The 19,459-nt window shown below is 38.8% G+C and overlaps 1 protein-coding gene across 4 annotated transcripts in view; it reads left to right on the forward strand.

Annotated features, from left to right (window-relative positions):
* Positions 1-19,459, forward strand: part of LRBA (LPS responsive beige-like anchor protein) — a 772,728-nt gene that overhangs the window by 22,808 nt on the left and 730,461 nt on the right. The gene's annotated exons all lie outside the window — the stretch shown is intronic.

Raw genomic sequence — 19,459 nt, forward strand, 5'->3', positions numbered from 1 at the left:
TTTCGTTTTTTTTTATAGAGATGGGGTTTTGCTGTGTTGCCTAGGCTGTTCTGAAACTCCTGGCCTCAAGCAGTCCTCCCACTTTGGTCTCCTAAAGTGCTGGGATTAAAGGCATGAGTCACCATATCCTGCAAAGTATTACTTTTAGATGCTTGCCTTAACATTGGAGTGTTGGAGTAGTGTATTTGTACAGCAAACTTCAAATATAAGGACTATATGATAAATTCTTCTGGATGATAAATATAGAATACTACTTTAAATATGTAAGGACACTTTTTAGAGCCTTTTCTTAATTTATTCTAAGTTGTAGTTTGTTAAATTCAGGTTTAGGGAAGTTTTGATATGGATGTGTATGTGTGAATTTATATATGTATATGTGTAAACATATATACATACACACACACACACACACCTGGTTAACTTCATGACTGAAATGGGATTTCTCCTCCGGATTCCAGTCCCCAAGGTATCTATCCTTACTGTATAGGTTTTTAAATACAGTTGTGTTTTTTCTCTTTTTTGGCTTGAATATTTGTTATTGGATACTTCCATAAGAATCTTTTACCTCGTGACATTTTCTAGAAATTGTATTTCTCTAATTTAAAAAAAAGTTAAATTCTAATTAAAAAATTTTTTTCATAGAGATGGGGGTTTCACTATGTTGCCCAGACTGGTCTCAAACTCGTGGCCTTAAGCCATTATCCTTCCTTAGCCTTCCAAAGTGCTGTGATTACAGGCCTGAGCCACCATGCATGCCTGGTTTTTTTCTTTTGTATGTTAGTGCCAAAAAGGGCTTTCCCCCCGCTTTACCAGTCTGTTGTCTTCCTGTTTTATTTCCTTCTTTCTTCCTTTGGTTGTGGGTCTCAGTTCAGCTCCTGTATGATCTGGAGGAAGATTAAATTTACCCTCTTGAGTCTTTTCTTTTATGGTAAAATTGGGCTGATTCTTTCTATCTCATGGACTTCTTTTTTTTTTTTTTTATTTTGGATATGGAATCTTGCTCTGTTGCCGAGGCTGAAGTGCAGTGGCCCCATCTTGGCTCACTGCAACCTCCGCCTTCCAGGTTCAGGTGATTGTCCCACCTCAGCCTCCTGAGTATCTGGGACTACAGGCAAGCACCACCACACTAACCAGGCTATTTTTTGTATTTTCAGTAGAGATGAGGTTTCACCATATTGGCCAGGCTGGTCTTGAACTCCTGACCTCATGATCCACTGACCTCGGCCTCCCAAACTGCTGGGATTACAGGTGTGAGCCACCGTGCCTGGCCATAGAATTCTTACATATTAAAACACCTAGTTGTGTACTGTGGCTCACACCTGTAATTTTAGCACTTTGGGAGGCCAAGGTGGGTAGATCTCTTGAGGTCGGGAGTTTGAGACCAGCCTGGCCCAACATGGTGAAACCCCATGTCTACTAACAGTACGAAAATTAGCCTGGTGAGTATGGTGGTGCTTGCCTGTAGTCCTAGCTACTTGGGAGGGGCTGAGGCAGGATAATTACTTGAACCCCGGAGGCAGACGTTGCAGTGATGCAAAATTGCACCACTGTGACAGGTTGAAACTATGACTCAAAAAAAAAAAAAAAACCACTTTATAGGCCCTTAGTTAATGCTAATTAACTTTACCTTGTCCTCCCCCATAATTTGTAAAAGCCAATAAAAACTCATTTTGGTGAGTTTGATGTACTGTTTATAATATTTGACATACTGTTTTTCATAGAATATTTTAGACATACACAAAAGGATGAAAGAACACCTATGAACTAATCAGCTAGCTTTAATCGTTATCAACATTCTTGCATTTTTTCATATGTCATTTTAGCTAATGACATCATGGGCTGCATATGTTTGTTTTCTTTGGCTCTTTATGATTTGTTTCTTGAAATGACTATACTTTAATTAAGGTTACCAAACTTTGGGGAACAGTTTTCTAGGAACTTAAAGTTGGCTGCCAAAGTTTATATGAAATTGATGAAATAATACCCATGGTGTTTTGAATGTAGTCCCACCATGCTCAATAATGGGATCCAGTGTGTCCTGTACAGTTCTGTTTGAGGGTGCTGGCAATTTGCTTCTTCAGCCCTTCAAATGATTTTGGATTTAAAATTGCCTGAGGTCATTATGGGTTTATACATAGGGTTTCACTTTATTATTTTTTCTTGTGCATTTGAGATAGAAGTCTAATAATCTACAATGATGGATGCTGATTTGGGTTTGATATTACAGGAACAGTTTTCAATAAGGTGAATGAACTTTTTTTTTTTTTTTTTTTTGACTCCCTGTCACCCAGGCTGGAGTGCAGTGGCGTGATGTTGGCTCACTACAACTTCCGCCTCCTGGGTTCAAGCGATTCTCCTGCCTCAGCCTCCTGAGTAGCTGGGATTACAGGTGCCTACCAGAATGCTTGGCTATTTTTTTTTTTTTTTAAATTGAGACGGAGTTTTGCTCTTGTTACCCAGGCTGGAGTGCAATGGCGTGATCTCGGCTCACTGCAACCTCCGCCTCCTGGGTTCAGGCAATTCTCCTGCCTCAGCCTCCTGAGTAGCTGGGATTACAGGCATGCGCCACCATGCCCAGCTAATTTTTTGTATTTTTAGTAGCAACAGGGTTTCCCCATGTTGGCTAGGCTGGTCTCAAAGTCCTGACCTCAGGTGATCTGCCTGCTTCGGCCTCTCAAAGTGCTGGGATTATAGGTGGGATTATCACATCTGGCCTAAATGAACTTGCTGATTGGCATTTTTATCTTTTCTGGTAGAGATTGATGTGCATACTTCTGTAAGTAACTTACCTTCAGTAATCTTAAAGGCATTAGCACAATTTCTTTAATACTTACTATATTGGCTTTGAGAAAGACCTGATTGATGTATTTTTGTTTTGCTCTTGTCATCCTGGAGTAGGAGTAAAATATTCCTGTATTTTTTATTTTTGAGACAGAGTCTTGCTTGGTCGCCAGGCTGGAGTGTGGTGGTTTGATCTCAGCTCACTGCAACCTTTGCCTCCTGGGTTCAAGTGATTCTTTTGCCTCAGCCTCTTGAGTAGTTGGGACTATAGGTGCATGCCACCACGCCCAGCTAACTTTTGTATTTTTATAGAGACGGTGCTTTACCATGTTGGCCAGTATGGTCTCCATCTCTTGACCTTTGGTCCGACGTCCTTGGCCTCCCAAAGTGCTGGGATTACAGGCGTGAGCTACTGGCCAGGAGTAAATTTTTTTAATTGCAAATCAAGATCTGTTACGTTCCTAGGAGCTTTTAATCATTGGGACCCCTGTGTAATTTAAGTTCTTTTTTTTCTAGCTGGAAATGCCAATTAATTGGTTATGGATGAGGAAAATCCTTCTTATAGGAACAAAATTTTAAGAATAATTTTGCCTGAGACATGTCAGATTTTGATTCTAATGAGCCTATTTTCAGCTAGCTTCTCTACTTCCTGTCCTCACAGGGTATATTGTTGGTTGACTGGAACATCCTATTGTTTTTCCTGTTCTTTAGAAGGCGGCAGAAATTTCCACAGATTTCCTTTCTCTCCTTTCACCTGTTGCACAAGTATCATTTTCTTTACTGCTTTTCCACTCACATCCTCGCCCCTTGGGCTGCTGCTTTTCCTTGGGTTCTGTATTCTGTTCTTCTGCAGTTAGCAGTTTCCTTGGCATCCTACCTCAAGTAAAAAGGCCTGTTAAATTTTCATTTCATTTCATTTTCAAAAAAATTTTTTTTTTTTTTTTTCTTGAGATGGGAGTCTTGCTCTGTAGCCCAGGCTGGAGTGTAATGGTGCAATCTCAGCTCTCTGCAACCTCTGCCTCCTGGGTTCAAGCAATTCTCCTGCCTCAGACTTATGAGTAGCTGGGATTATAGGTGTGCACCACGACGCCTGACTTATTTTTGTATTTTTAGTAGAGATGGGGTTTCACCATGTTGGTCAGGCTGGTTTTGAACTCCTGACCTCGTGATACGCCCGCCTTGGCCTCTCAAAGTGCTGGTATTACAGGCGTGAGCCACTGCACCTGGCCTAAATCTTTGTTTTCAGTCACCACAACATGAGTAGATCTCCGTTTTGTTTTTCTGGTGTGTTTGCCACCCTATGTGGAATGATAAAAATTAGCATGATGGCTTTGGTTTATATATTGGAGATTTCAGCGATTGGTTTGGAAACATTTGATATAGCAGTCTACTTCCTTCCCTTTATTTTAACTATCTTACAAGATTGACAGATTTTGTCATATCTGTCTACATTCTATTTCAGACCATGTTTTAGCATCCTCTGATGGTTCAGATGGAGGCTAAAAGTTGACCAAGTCTCTGTAGTATGTCAGGTCTATGTACATATTCTGACAAGTAGCACACAACCTTCTTTGTGCTCCTATGAAAATCTAATTCCAACAGTGATCTGACAAGAGGCAGAGCTCAGGTGGTAATACTCTCTTGCCTGCTGCTCATCTCCTGCTGAGGTGGAACAATTTCATCCTGACACCATCCACCCACCTCTGACCCCTGTCCGGTGGAAAATTGTCTTTTATGAAAGTGGTCCCGAGTCCCAAAAAGGTTGGGGACTGCTGTTTTAATGTTTGATTTTAAGATTCTGATGACCTGAAAGCACTCTTACCAGACTATGTTCAGTTCTACATTGTAAATAATTTAGGTGGATTTGCCTGTGTGACTATAAAAAATGTACTTTTAAGGAGTTCAAGATCAGTTTGGTCAACAAAGTGAGACCCCCGTCTCTACAAAAAGAAAAATATGACTTTTATATATTTAAAATGTTTTAGTTATAATATGTACTAAATATACTGGGAGAACTTTAATGTTGGTTTAGAATTAGAGTAGTAAGATAGTAAAGAATCATTTGGATTTTAAATTATCATTCTTGGATGTTTCATTTTTTTCCTCCTGACAGCAGGATATAAAATTAGGACCATTAAAAATGTGCAGTTCAGTCAGGTGTGGTGGCTCACGCCTGTAATCCCAGCACTTTAGGAGGCTGAGGCAGATGTATCACCTGAGGTCAGGAGTTTGAGACCAGCCTTGCCTACATAGTGAAACCCTGTCTCTACTAAAAATACAAAAAATAACCAGGTGTGGTGGTACGCATTTATAGTCCAGCTACTCAGGAGGCTGAGGCAGGAGAATTGCTTGAACCTGGGAGATGGAGGTTTCAGTGAGCTGAGATCATGCCATTGCACTCCAACCTGGTGACAGAGCAAGACTCTCTCTCAAAAAAAAAAAAGAGTCTAAATTATAAGAAACCTGTTTCATAGTTTAATAAATAATGTTTTCTCTTTCTTGGTTGTACAAAAAATGATGCATCTTATAATAGAATCTTATAGAGTCAATGAAAAACAATAAATGCACAGGCCAAAAAACATTGTTTTCTTCATCCAACTAACAAACAGAAAAAAAGAAGACCCACCATGCACACTAGAATAAAGCTACTTAGAGATGAGAGACAGTGGTATGATCAATCTGGTCTTCAAGTAATTGGGACTTTAGTTATTAGTTGTTTTTTTAGTCTCATTCTAGAATAAATATGCTTAAGTATAATTTTAAAAATAGTTATGCACATTGTGAAGAAGTCAATATACAGCTATTAAAATATGTAATGTTTTAAATGGGCTTTAAAGGTTCAAAAAATAAAATGCTCCTTGAAAACGATGTTTAGAGGGAACTAAAAACTACTAGATCGTTTAACGGGATCGTCCAAAATAAAATGCGTATAACAAACTCAAAACGAGGAAACAATATAAGGTTACAGAAATGTGGGATTTAAATATAGTAAGAAGACAATTCAACTCTTAGTAAAATCCCTGTGAAAATATAATGAATGCTATGATTATCAGAGATTTTTAAAATTTCATTTGTATTTGCCAAAAAAAAAACCCAACCAAACCACCCATAGAATAAAAAATGCCAGTTTATTTTGTAATATGCATTTTTTACCACCACATTTCCCCTTCTGGAAGGAATTAAAGGAAAATTACTAAGACAGGTCAAGTAACTACAGAGGACAGCAAGTGCACAAAGAAGCCACAGAATGTAGGGCAGTTCTTATCAGTATAACCAAGTGAATGAGGGGACTATGAATGTAATGAAACAAACTTAGACATAAATTCACTGAGCTAGGAAAATCATCTGAAAACCTACATTGTAATCTATGGATTTATACAAATAGGTGCAGAACTGGAAAGTGGGAGAAGAAAACTGTATACCAAATGGTTTCCTAGGAATTATCCAGTCTAATGATTTTTCCGCTTTAAAACTTTCTGATCACCTGAGCCCAGGAGGTCAAGGCTGCAGTGAGCAGTCACTGTGCCACTGTACTCCAGTCTGGGCAACAGAGCAAGACCTTGTCTCAAAGAAAAAAAAAATGAAACTCAAATATTTCTACTACAAAATTAAATAAGAGATTAGAAAAGTAAAGTTTTCAGCCGGGCATAGTGGCTCACACCTGTAGTCCCAGCACTTTGGGAGGCTTAGGCAGGTGGATCATTTGAGGCCAGGAGTTCAATACCGGCTTGAGCGACATGGCAAAACCCCATCTCTACAAAAAATCAATAATTAGCTAGGTGTGGTGGAGCATGCCTGTAGTCCCAGCCACTCAGGAAGCTGAGGTAGAAAGAGTGCTTGACCCCAGGAAGTCTAGGCTGCAGTGAGCAGTGTTTGTGCTACTGCACGCCAGCCTGGGTGACAAACCAAATACTCTGTCTTTTTTTTTTTTTTTTTTTGAGATGGAGTCTCACTCTGTTGCCCAAGCTCGAGTGCAGTGGCGTGATCTCAACTCACTGCAACCTCTGCCTCCCAGGTTCAAGTGATTCTCCTGCCTCAGCCTCCCAAGTAGCTGGGATTATGGGTGCCCCACCACCTCACTGAGCTAATTTTTTGTATTTTTTAGTAGAGACAAGAATTTTGCCATGTTGGCCAGGCTGGTCTTGAACTCCTAACCTCAGGCGATCCACCCACCTCAGCCTCCCAAACCCCTGGGATTACAGGTGTAAGTTACTGTGCCCAACTGGTGAGTACTCTGTCTTAAAAAAAAAAAAAAAAAAAAAAAAGCTACAATGGCTGATAGGGTAAGAATTAAAGACTGGTTATCATCTGAATTCTCAAGATACTTACCTATAAAAGAAGAGTTATATGATCATACTCATCTTTCTACCAGAAATACTTCTGGGATGTTTTTAATTCATGTATGTATTCATCTATTCACTTATTTAACAAATATTTATTCAGTTTCTATTATACCAGGCTATTTCCAGCCTCTGAAGGCACTTAATTCAAGCAACAAGCCCAGTTTCCTCTACTTGCCCAACCTGAACTCCAACAGCTCAAATGCAGTTAGTTTAAATCTTTCTGAATCAGAAAATAAGGGTAGGAAACCACAAAGAACCACACTAGGACCTGTCAAAACTAGCTAATTTCATTCAACCTGTTAAAATTCAATCAGAGAGAAAAATAAGTAATACGTATGAAAATTTTTGCATCTAAACAACTTTAATTAGGATTTGGTAGCGTATCTAACATTCCAAAATAAATATATACTATTTAACTTACATGCTATCTGCCAATAAAAGATTTAAAAGGCAATCTGCTACAAGTCTTCGTTCTTAACACTAACCTTTGTTCATATGCTACATTTTCTTCTTTACTGTGCCTTGACTTCCCAAGTAAATTTCTGTGTGTGTATGTAACAGAGTGAATGTAACAGTGAGAGACATACATACAGAGAGATACTGGGTTTTATTTTAATGTATTCACACCTTAAGGAAGGAGAAAGGCAGAGGTAGCAAAGGAAAGGGAAAAAGTAAATAAGATTATAAAAGTGATGGCTTAAAAAAATATACAAATTCCAAAACTGTTCTTCCTAGCAGCAGTTTTCTAACACTCAAATATGTATATCTAGCTATCTAACTCTTAAGGAAGTAATTAGACTTTTTAAAGTAAGTCTTAAAAAGCCTATGTTTTAGCCACTCTCAGTGGCTCACACCTGTAATCCCAGCACTTTGGGAGGCTGAGGCAGGGGATCACCTGAGGTCAATAGTTTGAGACCAGCCTGGCCAACAAGGTGAAACCCCATCTCTACTAAAAATATAAAAAAATTAGCTGAGCATGGTGGTGGGCACTTGTAATCCCAGCTACTCAGGAGGATGAGGCAGAAGAATCGCTTGAACCCCGGGGGTGAAGGTTGCAGTGAGCCGAGATCGCGCCATTGGACTCCAGTCTGTGTGACACAGCGAGACTCTGTCTCAAAAAAAAAAAAAAGACTTATGTTTTAAACTAAAAAATAAAACAAAAGCTCATGTTCCCTTCCAAAATAAGACTATGGGAAAAGGTCTACCATGGAACTAGTAAAATCAAAATAACTATTTTATGTTAGTTCAGTCTATGTAAATTGTACTATAAAGTTTTTGTATTTAGCATTTTAGCCAACATAAAAATTTAATAAATACAGATTGAAATCTAGAATTGCACATTGCTTTTTTTTTTTTTGAGATGGAGTCACCATGACTGGCCTACTTATGATCTTTTTAGGGAGCCACAGAATTCTGCATTTCCTATTGGAAAACATGAGCAAAATATTGAAAATAAAAGGGGCGATTAAATTTTGGGCACTTTTTTCTTTCTCTAAAGTGAAAAAAGTGGAAAACTTGTGTGGTATTCTGAGGAAACCTGGAGGAAGTGATAATGGAAATCTTACTTGTTTTCTTTTAAATGTATACCTTTCTAGGTTGTTAACATCAAATGAGATCCTGTTAGAAAAATAACTATTCAGAAAGATTCCTATAAATTTTATACCACTTTTATATAGCATGTGATATGATTTTGCTTTGTCCAAGCCCACATCTCATCTTGAATTCCCATGGGGCGGGTCTTTCCCGTGCTATTCTTGTGATAGTGAATAAGTCTCATAAGATCTGATGGTTTTAAAAACAGCAGTCTCCCTGCACAAGCTCTTCTCTTCTCTTATCTGCCACCATGTGAGATGGTGCCTTTCACCTTCTGCCATGACTGTGAGGCCTCCCCAGCCACATGGAACTGTGAATCCAATTAAACCTATTTCTTTTGTAGCCCAGTCTCGGGTATGTCTTTATCAGCAGTGTGAAATGGACTAATGTAGTGTATTTAGCTTTATTCTTAATTTTGAGAAAAATATCCAAGCCATCTATAATTTCTCTTTGGAAGGCCTAGGACTTGTTAAAACTTGCAATTGTAACTTCAAACTGAGAAACCATCATTTTCCAATAAAATATGCTAGCAACAGTAGTCTCCAAAGTGGGGTGCTTTAGATGATTCACTAAAGTACATGAAAAAAGATTAGAATTTATATTCATTTTCTTTTCTTTTTTTTCTTTTTGAGACAGAGTCTCACTTTGTTGCCCAGGCGGGAGTGCAGTGGTGTGATCTTAGCTCACTGCAGCCTTGACCTCCTGGGCTCAAGCAGTCTTCCTACCTCAGCCTCCTGAGTAGCTGGGACCACAGGCATGTGCCACCATGCCCAGCTAATTTTGTATTTTTCGTTGAGACAGGGTTTCACCATGTTGCACAAGCTTGTCTCAAACTCCTGAGCTCCTGAGCTCAAGCAATCCACCTGCCTTTGTTTCCCAAAGGGCTGGATACTACCATGACTCACCTATATTCATTTTCCCAATGGATAATAATTAAGATAAACTAAGTTTTACATTGGTGCACCTCATTATGTCAGATGGTCAGTTGATATTTATAGCTTGCATGACATCTTGAGGAAGCCTGGAGTAGGTGATAATAGAAGCTTCTCAAGTATTTTAGGTTTTTGTTTTTTTTTTTTGCTTGATGTGTTTACTTGTGTCTGGGTAAATGGGTTTGAAGATTCTATTATTTGAAATAATAGACTTAAAAAGTATCTTGTGATGAGATGAGGTGTGATTATTAAATCTGTTTATTTAAAGTGATTATAAAATTTTTTGAATACTCAAAAGTTCAGTAATATAGTGATGGCAGAGTATTTAAATCTGTAACTTGGCCATTTTTCTATTATAGAAAGATCTTCTGAATTTGTTTACCTTTTCTAAGTAATAGTGTTTATTTTTATAAGTAAAACACATTTTAGCTATGAATAAGGAAGTTGCCTCTTTTTGAATGACATTTGTCCTATGAAAATGTGATGTTTGGAAAATTTATGTTATTTAGTGACTTTGGTGCCAAAAAAGATATGTCACTTATAAAAGTGTCTATATTTTAAAAAGGACCAGAAAAACTTGAGTAGAATTTTAAAATCCATTAAGGTTTATTAAACAGAGTCATAGTGAAATTTGAACTTATATTTTAAAAACATAACAAAAACATGTAAGTTTGTAAGAAAAAATTATAACTGAATTTCAGCAAAGTCCATGAATCCCATCTTACAATTGAATTTACATATATTTGTGAAGTATTCCTTTTTCTAATCTGTGTTTTGACATAAAAACTGAAAACTGAACTTAGACTAGATCTTCTAATTGCTGTATCATAAAATATTTAAACCAAGGTAAAAACATGCATTTAGTTATTCACATTCATTTCTCTTAAACAATAATTTAAAGAAGTGAAAACTTTTTTTTTGTATCCGTTTAAATATTTTTAAAACTTAACTTTTCTGTTTACCTCCATTTCTTTTCTTTATTTTTTTTTATTTTCTGAGACGGAGTCTTGCTCTGTCACCCAGGCTGGAGTGTGATAGTGAGATCTCTGTTCACTGCAACCTGGGTTCAGGCAATTCTCCTGCCTCAGCCTCTAGAGTAGCTGAGATTACAGGTGCCTGCAGTCAGACCCAGCTAATTTTCATATTTTTAGTAGAGATGGGGTTTCACTATGTTGTTCAGGCTGGTCTTGAACTCCTGACCTCATGATCCACCTGCATGGGCCTCCTAAAGTGCTGGGATTACAGGTATGAGCCACCTTGCCTGGCCTTTTCTTTAAATTTTTAATTTTCATGGGTGTATAGTAACTATATATTTATGGGGTATATGGGATATACAGGCCTGCAATGTATAATAATCATATCAGGGTAAATGGGGTATTCATTACCTCAAGCATTTACCTTGGTGTTACAAACAATCCAATTATACTCTTGATTATTTTTAAAAGTACAATTAAATTGACTATAGTTACCCTCTTGTGCTATCAATTTCTATTCTTATGCGTTCTAACTATTTTTCTGAACTTATTAACCATCCCCACTACTCCCAACCCCACTACCCTTCTCAGTCTCTGGTAACCATCCTTCTACTCTATATCTCCATGAGTTTAATTGGTTTAATTTTTAGCTCTCAGAAATAAGTGAGAACGTGTGAAGCTTGTCTTTCTGTGCTTGGCTTATTTCACTTAACATAATGCTCTCCAGTGCCATCCCTGTTTTGCAGATGACAGGATCTCTTTCTTATGGCTGAATAGTACTCCATTGTATATATGTACCACTTTTTCTTTTATCTGTTCCTCTGTTGATGGACACTTAGGTTGCTTCCAAATGTTGGCTATTGTGAAGTGCTGCAACAAACATGGGAATACAGATATCCCTTCAGTATATAGATTTCCTTTCTTTTGGGTTTATACCTAGCAGTGGTATTGGTGGATCATATGGTAGCTCTGTTTTTAGTTTTTTGAGGAACCTTCAAAGTGTTCTCGTAGTGGATATACTAATTTATATTCCCACCACTAGTGGATGAGGGTTCCCTTTACTAAATATCCTCGTCAGCATTTGTTATTGCCTGTCTTTTGGATATAAGCCATTATTACTGGGGTGAGATGATATCTTATTGTAGTTTTGATTTGCATTTCTCTGACAATCGATGTTGAGAGCACCTTTTCATATGCATGTTTGCCATTTGTATGTCTTCTTTTCAGAAATATGTATTCAGGTCTTATGCTCATTTTAAAATCAGAATATTAGATTTTTTCCTATAGAGTTGTTTGAATTTCTTATACATTCTGGTTATTAATCCCTTGTTAGATGGGTAGTTTGCAAATATTTGGAGGTTTTAGATTTAAGTCTTTATTCCATTTTGATTTTATTTTTGTATTTGGTGAGAGATAGGGGTCTATTTTCTTTCTTTTGCATATGGATGTCCAGCTTTCCCAGCACCATTTATTGAAGAGACTGTCTTTGCCCCAATATATGTTCTTGGCACCTGTGTTGAAATTTAGTTCACTGTAGATGTATGGGTTTGTTTCTGAGTTTTCAGTTGTGTTCCTCTGGTCTATGTGTCTGTTTTTGTGCTGGTACAATGCTATTTTGGTTACCATAGCTCTGTAGTATAAATTGAAGTCAGGTAGTGTGAGTCCTCCAGTTTTGTTCTTTTGCTCAGGATAGCTTTGGCTATTCTGGGTCTTTTGTGGTTCCATATAAATGTTAGTTGTTTTTTTCTATTGCTGTGAAGAATTTCATTAGTATTTTTATAGGGATTGCATTGAAACTGATTGCTTTGGGTACTGTGGACATTTTAACAATATTGATTCTTGCAATCCGTAAACATGGAATACTTTTCCAATTTTGGTGTCCTCTTCATTTTCTTTCATCAATATTTAATTTTTTTCATTGTAGAGATCTTTCAATTCTTTGGTTAATTCCTAGGTATTTATTTGTAGCAATTTCAAATGGGATTACTTTTTCAATTTCACGTCCAGATTGTTAGCTGTTGGCATATAGAAGTGCTACTGATTTTCGTATGCTGATTTTGTATTCTACAACTTTACTGAATTAGTTAATCACTTCTAATAGTTTTTTAGTGGACTCTAGGTTTTTCCAAATATAAGATCATATCATGTGCAAACAAGGGCAATTTAACTTCCTTTCCAATTTGAATTCCCCTTCTACTTTCCCTTACTTTTCTTTTCGAGTCTTGCTCTGTCGCCTAAGTGCAGTGGTGCGATCTTGGCTCACCAAAACCTCTGCCTCCCAGGTTCAAGCAATTCTCTTGCCTCGGCCCCACATAGCAGCTGGGGCCACAAGAAAGCGCCACCACCCTTTATTTCTTTCTCTTGTTTGATTGCTCTAACTGTGGCTTCCAGTACTATGTTTAATAGCTGGTGATAGTGGGCATCTTTGTTGTGTTCCAGATCTTAAAGGAAAGGCTTTCAGTATTTCCCCAGTCAGTATGATACTATCTGTGATTCTGTCATATATGGCTTTTATTATGTTGAGGTATATAGATCTCTTCTCTACCTAGTTTTTTGAGGGTTTTTTTTTTTTTTTTGTGGGGGGAGGAAGGCAGGAAGGAAGGGAAGAAGGACGGTAGGGAGGAAGGAAGGGATGAAGGAAGGAAGGAAGGGAGGAAGCGGGGAGGGAGGGAGGGAGGGAGGGAAGGGAAGAAAGGAAATCAAGCAATGAAAGAGACATTGCCGACCTGGATCTAGAGGTTTACAAGTTTATTTCTTTTTTTTTGAGAGAAGGAAAGAAAAAAAAAATAAGTAAAGGAGCGGAAGAAAGAGGAAGAGAAAGAGGGAGAGTAAATGGAAATATTGCTTTATTTTGAAAAAAATTGGGTATTACTAATGGCCAATCAATGTTTTATTTAAACTAATGGGTAGGTGTGATGTGGTATTGACAAGAATGTATATTTTGTGTATTTGAAGTGGAGAGCTCTATAAATATTTATTAAGTTTACTTGTTCTGGATCTGAGTTCGAGTCCTTGATATCCTTATTAATTTTCTGTCTCATTGAATCTAAGTCTCCTATCTGGGTGTTAGGATCGTTAACTCTTGTTGTTGCCTTGATCCTTTTACCACTATATCTTTGTTGGTTTAAAATCTATTTTATCCGATACAAGAATTGCAACTCCTGCTTTTTATTTATTTATTATTTATTTTTGCTCTCCATTTGGTTGGTAAATCTTTCTCCATCCCTTTGTTTTGAGTCTTTGTGTATCCTTGCATGTGAAACAGGTCTGGATGTAACATGCCGTTGGGTTTTGGCTGTGTCTTTTGATTGGGAATTTAGTCAATTTAAATTTAGGGTTACTGCCATTTGATGTTGACTGGCTGTTTTATCCATTTGTTGGTGTAAATTCTTCTTTATGTTGGTGCTCTTTACTTTTTGGTGTATTTTTAGAAAGGCTAATACTGGTTGTTTCTTTCTGTGTGTAATGCTTCTTTCAGAAGCTCTTGTAAAGCAGGCCTGGTGGTAATAAAATCTCTGAGTTCTTGCTTGTTCATAAAAGATTTTATTTTTCCTTCAGTTGTGAAGCTTAGTTTGGCTGGATATGAAATTCTGGGCTGAAGGTTCTGTTCTTTGAGGATGTTGAATATTGGCCCCCACTCTCTTCTGGCCTGTAGAGTTTCTGCCGAGAGATCCGCTGTAAGTCTGATAGGCTTGCCTTTGTGGGTTATCCGACCTTTCTCTCTGGCTGCCCTTAGTATCCTCTCCTTCATTTCAACCCTGGTGAATCTAACGATTATGTGCCTTGGGGTTGGTCTTCTTGAGGAATATCTTTGTGGTGTTCTCTGTATTACCTGGGGTTGAATGTTGACCTGCTTTGCTAGTTTAGGAAAATTTTCCTGAATAATATCCTGAAGGGTATTTTCCAGCTTGGATTCATTCTCTCCGTCGCATTCAGGTACACCTATCAAACGTAAATTTGGTCTTTTCACATAGTCCCACATTTCTTGGAGACTTTGCTCATTCCTTTTTACCCTTTTTTCTCTAATCTTTTCTTCACGTTTTATTTCATTAAGTTGGACTTTGACCTCTGATATCCCTTCTTCTGCTTGAACAATTCGAGTGTTTAAACCTGTGCATACTTCTCGGAGTTCCTGTATTGTATTCTTCAGTTCCATTAATTCACTCATACTCCTCTCTAAGTTGTCTATTCTCAATAGGATTTCATCAAACCTTTTTTCAAATCCTAGTTTCTTTACGTTGGGCTACAACGTGTTCTTTTAACTCACCGAAGTTTGTTATTATCCATTCCTTGAAGAGTGATTCTGTCATCAGGAGGCGCTCGTTCTCCATCAAGCCTTGTTCCATTGTCGATGTGGAACTGTGATCATCTTTAGAGGGAGAGGCGTTCTGACTTTGAGTATTCTCAGCTTTTTTACGGTGGTTTCTTCCCGTCATTGTAAATTTATCCTCCTCTCGTCTTTGAAATTACCAACTTTCAGATTAGGTCTCTTGAGTGGACGTCCAGGTTGTTAGTTCCCAGGGCCAGAGCAGCGGCGTTAAAACTGATGGTGCTTTTCTGCCCAGGATTCTCCTGTCGGGCTTCCTTCTTGTTTCCGTAGTAGGCGACTCTGCCTTCCCGGGGCTCCAAACCTCGGTCAGAAGGGGAAGCGGTCCCGTTTACTCTGCTCCGAGAGCTGCCGCCGAGGTGCCAGCGGAATCGCTGCGCCGACCACGAGAGTCGCGCTGGCGACCCGTGTTTCCACCACTGGGGGATCTTCTGCTCCGTGAGCGACCAGACTTTGTCTGAAAGTGTGGCGTCCTCTAGTTCTCCGTGCCTTCCCTGAGAGCTGCAATCCCGGGATGTTAGCGATCGGCCATCTTGGATCGTTCTCGAGGGTTTTTTTTTAATCATGAGGAGACATTGAATTTTGTCAAATGCTTTTTCAGGATCTATTGAAATGATCTTGTGGTTTGTGTCCTCCATTCTGTTGTTCTGATGTATCACACTAATAGATTTGCATATGTTGAACCATCTTTGCATCCCTGGGATAAATCTTACTTGGTCATAATAAATGATCTTTTTCTTTTCTTTTTTTTTTTTTTTTTGAGATGGAATTCTGCTCTTGTTGCCCAGGCTGGAGTACAATGGCATGATCTTGGCTCACGGCAACCTCCTATGTTCAAGTGATTCTCCTGTCTCAGCCTCTTGAGTAGCTGGGATTACAGGCATGCACCACCACACCCATCTAATTTTGTATTTTTAGTAGAGACAGGGTTTTACCATGTTGCCCAGCCTGGTCTCCAACTCCTGACCTCAGGTGATCTGTTCACCTTGGGCTCCCGAAGTGCTGGGATTATAGTTGTGAGCCACCGCACCCAGCCAATCTTTTTCATGTGTTGTTAAATTCAGTTTACTATTGTATTTTGTTCAGGATTTTCGAGTGAATATTCATCAGAGATATTGGCATGCAATTTTTTTGATGTGTCTTCGTCTGTTTTGGTATGAGGGTAATACTGGCCATGTTGAATGAATTTGGAAGTATTTGTTCTTCTATTTTTCTGAACAATTTGAGTAGGATTGGTATTATTAGTTCTTTAAACTTTCGTTAGAATTCAGCAGTAAAGCCATCAGGTCCTGGAGTTTTCTTTACTGTGAGATACTTTATTATGACTTCAATACCATTACTTGTTACTGGTCTGTTCAGACTTTGGATTTCTTCGTGGTTCAGTATTAGTAGGTCGTATGTTTTTTGATTTGAGGTTACCATGAAGCTTGCAAATAGTATCTTATAACTTTAAACTGGTGACAGTTTAACACTGATTGCTTAAACAAAGAAGTAAAAAGAAAACTAATAAAAGCTCTACACTTTAACTTTATCTCCCTGCGTTTTAACTTTCTGTTGTTTCAGTTTATATTTTATTGTACTGTTTCTGGAAAACTTGTAGTTATAATTTTTGATTGGTTCATCTTTTAGTCATTCTATACTTAAGGAGTAATTTATATGCCAAAGTTATAGTGTGATAATATTATGTTTTTCTGTTTACTTTTGCCAGTTAATTTTGTGCCTTCAGATGATTTCTTGTTGCTTATTAACATCCATTTCTTTTTGATTGAAGAACTGACTTCCTTTAGCATTTCTTGTAGGACAGGTCTGGTGTTGATGAAACACCTCAGCTTTTGTTTGTTTTGGAAAGCGTTAATTTCTCCTTCATGTTTAAAGGATATTTTCACAGGATGTAATATTCTAGGTTGAGAGTTTTTTTCCTTTCTGCACTTTAAATATAGTCATGCCACTCTCATGTGGCTTTAAGATTTCCACTGAAAAGTCGACTTCCAGATGTATTGGAGCTCCATTGTATGTTATTTGTTTCTTTTCTCTTGCCCCTTTTAGGATTCTTTCCTTATTCTTGATCTTTGGGAGGTTGATTATTAAATGCCTTGAGGTAGTCTTCTTTGGGTTAAATCTGCTTGGTGTTTTGTATCCTTCTCATACTTGAGTATTAATATCTTTCTCTAGGTTTGCAAAGTTCTCTGTTATTATCCCTTTGAATAAGCTTTCTACCCCTATCTCTTTCCCCATTTCCTCTTTGAGGACAATAACTCTTAGATTTGTCCTTCTGAGGCTGTTTTCTAGATCTTGTAGGCATGCTTCGTTCTTTTGTATTTGTTTTTTTGTTTTTGTCTCTTCTGAGTGTGTATTTTCAAATAGTCTGTCTTCAAGCTTACAGATTCTTTCATCTGCTTGATCAATTCTGTTAAAGAGACTGATGCATTCTTTAGTATGTCAGTTTCATTTTTCAATTCTCAAATTTCTGCTAGTCTTTTTAATATTTTATCTTTTTGTTAAATTTATCTAATAGAATTCTGAATTCCTTCTTTGTGTTGTCTTGAATTTCTTTGAGATTCCTCAAAATAGCTATTTTTAATTCTCTGCCTAAGAGGTGACATATTTCTATTTCTCCAGGATTGGTCTCTGGTTCTTTATTTAGTTTTTTGGTGAGGTCATGGTTTCCCAGAAGGTGTTGATGCTTGTGGATGTTTGTCAGTGTCTGGCCATTTATTTCAGTCTTCACAGTCTGGGCTTGTTTGTGCCAGTCTGTCTTGGGAAGGCTTTTCAGGTATTTGAAGGGACTGGCTGTTGTGATCTAAGCTGTATCTGCATTAGGGGGCATCCCAAGCCCATAATGCGTTGGTTCTTGTAGACTTACAGAAGTACCGCCTTGGTGGTCTTAGATAAGATCTGGAAGAATTCTGTTGGTTACCAGGTAGAGACTCTTGTTTTCTTCCATTACTCTGTCTCAAACAAATGGTGTATGTGTCTCTCTGTGCTGAGTCACTTGGAGCTAGGTATAGGGAGACACAAGTACTTATGTGGACACCACCATTGGGACTGTGCTGGGTCAGACCTGAAGCCAGCACAGCACTGGGTCTCACTCAAGACCTTCTGTAACCTGCCTGGCTACTGTCTATATTGACTCAAGGCCCTAGGGCTCTACCATTAGTAGTTGGCAAAGTCAGCAAGGCTTATGTCTTTTCCTTCAGGGTAGCATGCTTCCTCAGGCCTTTCACAGGTCAAGAGAGGCCATCCAGGAGCCAGGGAGTGGAATAAAAAGTCTTAGAAATCTGACTGGTGCTCTATTCTGTGGCTGAGGTGTTGCTCAGTCTTTCCCACTCTTCCCTTCTGTTTCCATAGGTAGAGGAGCATCTCCCCTTAGCCACCACCACCACAGACCCATGGGGCATACTGCCAGGCGTCTGCCAATGTTGACAAGACCTAAGGACTCTTCAGTTAGCTTGTGGTGAATGCTGCCAGGCCTGGCACTCACACTTTTGGGTGGTGGGCTCTCTTCTGGCCCGGGGCACATCCAGAAATGCTGTCTAAGAGCCAAGGCTTGGAATTGGGGATCTCAGGAGCCTTCTTGGTGCTTTTCACCACTGTGTCCAGGGTGATTCCTGATGCCAGCATGTCTCAGAGTCTTACCCAAGGCCCATGGCATACTACTTGGAAGTTGCTTCTGGTTCTTCAGGGCCCAAGGGCTCTTTAGTCAGCAAGTGATGAATCCTGCCAGGATTGGGTCATTCCCTTCAAGACAGCAGGTTCCCTTCTGGCCCAGGATATGTGTAGATATGTTGCCCAAGCTAGGACCCAGAATGGTGTCCTCATGACTTCCTGATTTCCTATCCAATTGTGGCCAAGCTAGTATCCAAGATGCTAGACAAAGTCCTCTTAACTTTTTACTCCCCTCAAGTGGAAGGAAGTAGTTACTTTTGTTGTTGCCGGCTGTGCTGGCAGGAGTTGGAGAGGAGTGGTGCAAATACTTTCTTAGCTGCCCCAGCTGGGGTCTTACCAGGTTACATGCCTCTCATGTCCACTGACTCAGTATAGCACTAGGACTTTCCTAGGAATTTCAGTCCTTGTGGCCTAGACTGCCCTTCAAATTTATTTAGAGGCCCCGAGCACTGTAACCCATCATGGAGAGGCTTGTTAATACTCAATTTCCAACCACTGGGATGCACAATTTTCTTCTGGCTAGGACCAGTCTAAATACTCTCCCAATTGGTGGATGTTGGCTTATTTTAGTCTTGTTCTGCTTTCTACTGTGACAGGGCAGCACTGTTCAATGCAGGGTCCCATCGTCACTGCACTCTCCTACTCTCAAGTGTGTAGGTTCTCCATGACACACAGCTGCTTTTGGGGGGATGGGGTGGGAGTATTCTCAGCAATTCAGGACTGTTTTGCTTACCTTCTTCAGTGCCCCTTTCTGTGATATGAAGTTCAAACCAGGTACTGTGATTGCTCACCTTAATTTTGGTTTTTACGAAGGTGCTTTTTTGTGTACCTGGTTGTTAAATT

The sequence above is a fragment of the Callithrix jacchus genome, chromosome 3, assembly GCF_049354715.1.
Source record: "Callithrix jacchus isolate 240 chromosome 3, calJac240_pri, whole genome shotgun sequence".
NCBI classification, from domain to species: Eukaryota; Metazoa; Chordata; class Mammalia; order Primates; family Cebidae; genus Callithrix; species Callithrix jacchus.